Here is a 6,966-nt window from a genome sequence, read left to right as displayed (position 1 = left end):
TGGTGCTAGGACTACTCCAACAATGATCAAGAGAAATAATTAAAACAAAGAAAGAAGTAGAACAAACCTCAAGAGGGTAGGAGCCTCCAAGCTTGCTAATCTTCCATCATATCATCACTATCATCACCTTCCTCATTAGAAGTGGACTCATCGCCACTTCCCTCTTCACTTTCTTCTTCACCTTGCTCATCATCCTCTTCTCCTTCTTCACTAGCCTCTTCATCAATGTTATCATCAACATCTTCATCACCAACAACCTCATTGTCACCCGGAAGCTCACTCCTAGATGCACTCGGAAAGAAGACTTCTCTATCCGCCCAACTAGGCAAAGGACATGAAGGGTCAAGTAGTCCTTGCCTAGCTAAGTGTAGAAGGGGTGGATATTGAGCTAAGTAAGCATCTTCCCGGTCTTTGAAGGCTTGCTTGTGCATCTCTTGCATAAGAAGAGTCACATAATCCTTGCTTGCTTCGACTCCTTCGGGTTTGAACTCTTGGTACTTGAAAGGATAGGGTGGTGTGACAATGGAAGAGGAGGGCATTTCAACTTCACCCTTTTGTTGTCGGATGATATACTCGGCCTCTTTTGAAAGGGGAAGGAGATAATTGGTCCGGTGGATACTTAAACGACAAATCTTCGAAGGCAAAGTAAAAGATCTAGCCTCATTTGTGAGCCATCCATACTTGGTGTCAAGAGGGTTATGAGAGACCCACTTGTACTTGTTTATCATAGTATCAATATCAATGAGATGACCACCCTTCTTCGCCTCATACTTGTTATCCTTGTTGAAGTTCCGATCAAAGTATTTAGCTAGAATAGTGACTAGACCGTCATTCACAATAACGGTAGTGCCTTGCTTCCCACAATAAATGTTTAGCCATCTATCCACCAAAAGCCTTAGAGAGTTGAAAGGCTTGGTGTGTTCCCTTCCAATGTTTAAAGCCGACTCAAGAAGAACAAAATCGAGTTTGGTGAAATGGTTGGTGTCTTTTCTTGCAATGATGGTGTTTCCTATGACTTTGTGCCATACTCTAATGCCCGGATGGTGGACTAAAAGAGCACGACTAGCATGAAAGCTCTCAAATTTCCTTCCGGAAATCGCCTCCCAAAGAGGAGCGGGGTCATACTTGCCAACATTCTTGAAATAACTCGGTGAATCACTAAGACCCGAAGCTTCACCCATTTCCTTAAAGGAGATGCGCCTACTAACACTAGCTAGGCGGAACTCGATGTTTTCCATGGTCTCAACCTTGTTAACTTTCAAAGAACTCAAAAATTCTAAGGTAAGGGAGGGGTATGTCAATTCTTTTGACTCAAACAATTTTTCCAACCCCATGGCTTTAAAGAAGGCTCTAGTTTGCTCAAGGACACCCAAATTATCTAAGGCATCTTCACAAATAAACTTGGTGGATAAAAATGCTTTTCTAGCATACTTGGCGAAAGTGTCCCTTTGGGATTTGGAAATGAAAATTACCTCCGGATAGTTCGGAAGTTGATCAATTTCCGGAGTAGTAGATGTTGTTGCTTCCATGGGAGGTTTTTGTTGTTGCACTTCCAAGTTTGGGCTAGCTACCACCATAGCCAATGCTTTCTTTGCTTGAAGACTCTTTTGCCTTGATGAAAGTGTCTTTGCCTTTGGTGCCTTTGCCTTTGTTGCTTTTGTTGCTCCCTTTGTCCTTGCCATTGATGATTAAACCAAGAAAAGAGTGAAAAATCTTCAATTTCTAGTGTACCCAAATCGATTCAAAGATGAAAGGCTTTGCCTTTATGATTTCAAAAATCGACTCAAAGGTTGAAGATTTTGTGCTTGGTTTTGATTTTTATTGAAAGAGGAGTGATTGATTTGTTGTTAAAGGGATGTTTTGATTTGATTTTGGTGAATGTTGTTGAGGAATCTTGTTTTTGTGATGGAGAGGGTGAGGGTTTTGAGGGTTTTGGTAGTGTTATGAATGAGGAAATGAAGAAATGAATGAGGGAGGGGGTTTATAATAAACCCGAAATATTTGAAATGCAGGGGGAAGACGGGCGGTTTTCCTTCGGGACGCCCGGATTCTGCCTTTTCTGGGTTTCATAAATCTCGCCTAAAGACGGGCGGATTTGAACAAAGACGGGCGGATTTGAAAGTGCGGGACGGGCGTCTTTCAGAGAAGACGGGCGGATTCCTTTACAGGGATTTTTCTTGTTTTCCTCAGCCAAAAAGACGGGTGTCTTTCAGTGAAGACGGGCGACTTTCTGAAGACGGGCGGATTCTGTTTCAGGACGCCCGGATTCGCTGTCAATCAAAAAATTTCAAAAATTCAGCTCATGAAGGACGGGCGTCTTCTGCCCAATATGCCCGGATTGCTTGAAGACGGGCGGATTCTCCTGAATCCGCTCGGATTCTACCCCTTTTACCCGGATTCAGTTCCATCCGTGTACTATGCATATCCCTTGTCATTCTTCCATTCTTCAAAATTCGTGTTCTTCATTGTGGGGGGCACTACTAAGGCATGAATAGCCTAGGCAATCGCTATCCCCACACTAAGCTAAAGCACTACACATCAATTTAAATCATTAGTCCCTCCCTCACTTCTCTCAAACATGACAATTATCTTGATCAAAGTATAAAAATCCAAAAATAACAAAAATGCAATACAAGAATTGAAATGCGAGTTAGGGAGTTAGAAATATTTACAAATGGTGGTTTAGGGAGGACTCCACCAAACTCTCATTCTTGATGAGATGTCAAGGGGGCATGTCCAAGGTGTTGTTGATGTTGCTCAACACCTTGAAAAAGTAATCAAAAGCTTGTTCATTATCGTGATAAAGATCTTCAATAGACCTTTGCCCTTGTTGTCGGTCTTGATCAATAGCATTGCCAATGTAGGGATTAAAAATCCCTTCAAACTCATCGTCCCAAAGACCACAAACTTCATCTACTTGATCACTAAAGAACTCTTGAGTTGATAGAGACAACTCTCCCAATTTCTTGTCTTGGCCAATGAGGCCATCCTCTTCTTCTTTGCTTGACTTTGATGAGCTTTGCAAGCTCTCCTTGTTACAATTCACTTGCTCTTTGAATGGAGCATCTTCAATTTTCTTCTTCCATTGGAGTTCCGACTTCTTCCTATCATCCTTCCGGCTATAATGATCAATCATAAAACATGGTTCATGCAAACGTGGAGCTCTCATAGTCTTGTCAAGATTAAAGGTTATACTCTCATCTCCCACTTCTAGAGTGAGCTCTCCATGTTTCACATCAATCACCGCACCCGCGGTGTGTAAGAAAGGTCTTCCTAGGATGATTGGAATGTTGGAGTCTTCTTCCATGTCAACAATGACAAAGTCCACCGGGATGAAAAATTTCCCAATTCGTACGGGAACATCTTCCCATATCCCTAATGGTGTCTTCGTCGATCTATCGGCCATTTGGAGTGTGATATTGGTGCATTTAAGTTCTCCCATCCCCAACCTTTTACTCACCAAGTACGGCATAACACTCACACTAGCCCCTAGATCACATAAGGCTTTGTTGATCGTGGTGTCGCCAATGGTACACGGTATTGAGAAGCTTCCCGGATCCTTGAGTTTTGGAGGTGAACTCCCTTGAAGTATTGCACTACTCACCTTAGTGAATGCGATAGTCTCAAGTTTCCGGATTGACTTCTTCTTTGTGAGGATGTCTTTCATGTATTTCGCTTAGGCCGACACGTGATTGATTAATTCCGTGAAAGGAATCGAGACTTCTAAATTCTTCACAATTTCCATAAACTTTCCAAGTTGGTCATCAAATTTGGGCTTGGCTTGACGACTTGGAAAAGGAAGTCTAATCACAATGGGCTCCTTCTCCTTGACCTTGTCTTCATTTTTCTTTGAAATTTCTTCTTTTGATGATTCTCCAACCTTGGAGTTTTGCACAATTTCTTCCTTATCACTAGCTTCCACAACTTCATCCTCAACTTGCTTCCTCGGTGCTTCATACCTTGTACCACTTCTCAAGTGAATGGCACTAACCGTTTCATGTCTTGGGGGATTACTTTGAGGTGGTAATTGCCCCTTTTGTCTTTGTGAGCTTGAAGATGCTAGTTGAGTCAATTGGGTTTCCAACATTTTGGTGTGAGCTAGGATGTTGTTGATGGTGGTTTCCTTTGCTTGACTATCTTTTTGCATTTGAGTGAAAAATTCTTGTTGATTCTTTTGCATTTGAAGGACCGCTTTTTGAACATCAAAACCTTGGTCATTTTGTTGATTGTATGGAGTTTGATTTTGGTAACCTTGGTTTTGGTTGTAAAAGGGTCTTTGATTTTGGTTTCTCATGGGTGGTGGGGTGTATGTTGTTTGAGGATTTTGAACATTTTGGCTTTTGTATGAGAGATTTGGATGGAATTTGGTGTTTTCATTGTAATAGTTGGAATAAGGGGTACCACTCTTGTATGCTTGGAAAGCATTCACTTGTTCATTTGTTCCCCTACATTCACTTTGGTCATGTCCCAAAGTTCCACAATTCTCACATATCCCACTTGGGATTGATGAAGATGCCGTCATGGCATTAACATGATGCTTTGGTGATTTTGAGACTTCTTCAAGTCTATCCATTGCTTTCTCAAACTTCAAGTTGATAGTATCGATATGGGAGCTAAGTTGAGCACCTAATTGAGTAACGGCGTCCACTTCGTGCTTTCCTCCCCTAGTAGCCTTGCGAGGCCTACTATATTGTGAGTTATGGATTGCCATCTCTTTAATTTTGCTCCAAGTTTGGTTGTCATCAACCTCGGTGAACATCCCATTCGATCCCATATTAAGGATATTTCTTGAATCTTCATAAAGACCATTCCAAAATTGTTGTACCAAGAACCACTCGCTAAGTCCATGGTGAGGACATGAGCGACAAATTCCCTTGAACCGCTCCCAAGCTTCATACAAAGATTCTTCATCCCTTTGCTTAAAACCCGTAATTTGAGCTCTTAGCATGTTAGTCTTTTCCGGTGGATAGAACTTTTTGTAGAAAGCTAGAGCCAACTTCTTCCAAGAATCAATTCCGAGAGTAGCCTTATCAAGGCCTTTTAACCATTGTTTCGCGGTGCCAATTAGAGAAAAAGAAAATAAGACCCATCGAATTTGGTCTTGAGTTACACCGGTTTGTGAAATCGCATCACAATAGTCACAAAAAGCCTCCATATGAGAATGAGGGTCTTCACTAGGCATCCCCCCAAATTGGCTTCTTTCAACTATATGGATAAATGCGGATTTGGCAATAAAATTTCCGGTTAGATGTTGTGGTGTGGGAGTACCATTGGGTAGGTTCTCCTCGGTGGGTACGGAATGTGATGAAAACTTAGGCATTGTGGGTTGATTTTGTGGTTGATTTTGTGTTGGGTTCTCCTCACCTTCTCTTGCAAAAGGGTTGATGAACTCAATTGTTGGTTGAATATCTACAACCTCACTAATACCTCTCAAATTTGTCCTAGCAAGTCTTCTATTGGTTGTCAAAGTTCTTTCAATTTCACAATCAAAAGGTAACAAATCACCTTGTTACCTTCTAGACATGCAAAATATCAAACAACTCGAAAACAATTAGAACAAACCGTGAGGAATTTTACTTCCTCAAGGCAAAGAAAGACACAACTAATAACAATATAAGGAAATCTAAATCAAGTTAACACCGTCCCCGGCAACGGCGCCATTTTTGGTCGGGACAAAATCTTTTCGGTAACTTGTCGTTAGGAGCACCTAGACCAAAACACAATTTATAACTTCACAAACAACTCTACAATTAGTAAAGAGGCAAGTAAAGGTCGGATCCCAAGGGACGGGAATTGAAATGAGATTTCTATTGCAACTAGTGGTGTCTTAGGGGTGTCACAATTTGGGTTGATGTAGAAGGTCACTAAACTAAATAGCAATGAAAGTAAACAAGCAAGATGAATTAAAAGGGTTGTAAACAATTGATAAAAAGCACTAGGGTATCATGGGGTCATAGGGGAATCATGGGAATTGATCATACAAACATGTTCTCAAATTATAAGCAAGCAATTATTGTTGTGATGGATTGAGTTGGGTTATATCTTACAATCCTAGGAAAGTTTGGGTCCCGGAGCCGAATCGATTAGATTGTACAACACCTACAAGTCGACTTAGTCTTCCCTACTCAACAACATGCATGGTCTAATGAGACTCGAGTTGGTTTATGTCTTACAAGTCTCATTGAAAAGATAGGTGATGGGTAAAAAAATGAAAGGATTCATAGGCTCGCATTTCATCAAACATAACATGTGCATGAGTTGAGATCAAAACAAGCAAGCAAATAAACCATGAAAGCATATTAATTTAAGCATGAATCATTCCCCATGTTGGTTTCCCCTAATTACCCATTAACCCTAGCTAGGTGACTACTCACTCATTATCATGTTGATCATGCTAGCAAGGTTGTCAATCATACCAACAAAGTTAAACATGATGAATAAATGAAAGTAATTAACAATAATTAAAAAGGGATTAAGAGAATTATACCTACTAATGATTCCAATAATAAAGCAAAGATAAAAGAAGTACTTGATGCTTGATTGAGAGGTTGTCAATCTCCCAATAATAACCCAAATAATCTTCAATTACCCAAAATAAAGGATGAACAAAAGAGAGATTAAGGAAATAAAACTTGTATTAGAACTTGATTAATTGTCGATTACAAAACTAAAAAGAGATTTGATTGATATTAACTACACTAAAGATTGCTAAGAAGAACATGCTCTTCTAATTCGACTAATGGGGTATTTATAGTGGAAATTAGGTGGATGCATTCGGGTTAACTAAGGCTAAATTAGTAATTACACTTTTTAGATTTGAGCAAGGAAACGCCGGTATTTTTTGAAGGAAGGGCATCTTTCACGGAGGCTTGAAGAAGACGAAATTGTGCTGGACTGGAATCCGTGCGTCTTAGGCTCGGGTCGGGCGGATTCTGGGTCTGGGCACGGGCGTCTTTGGGAGAAAAC

The 6,966-nt window shown here is 40.7% G+C and overlaps 1 non-coding gene across 1 annotated transcript; it reads left to right on the top strand.

Moving 5' to 3' along the window:
- The first annotated feature begins 4,841 nt into the window (after positions 1 to 4,841).
- LOC141650535 (small nucleolar RNA R71) lies at positions 4,842 to 4,948 on the top strand. The gene has a single exon (XR_012546560.1). It is a non-coding gene; the product is annotated as a small nucleolar RNA R71 (small nucleolar RNA).
- The last annotated feature ends 2,018 nt before the right edge of the window (positions 4,949 to 6,966 follow it).

This window comes from Silene latifolia, chromosome 3 (genome assembly GCF_048544455.1).
Source record: "Silene latifolia isolate original U9 population chromosome 3, ASM4854445v1, whole genome shotgun sequence".
NCBI classification, from domain to species: domain Eukaryota; kingdom Viridiplantae; phylum Streptophyta; class Magnoliopsida; order Caryophyllales; family Caryophyllaceae; genus Silene; species Silene latifolia.
This window is presented reverse-complemented; position numbering and strand designations above follow the sequence as displayed.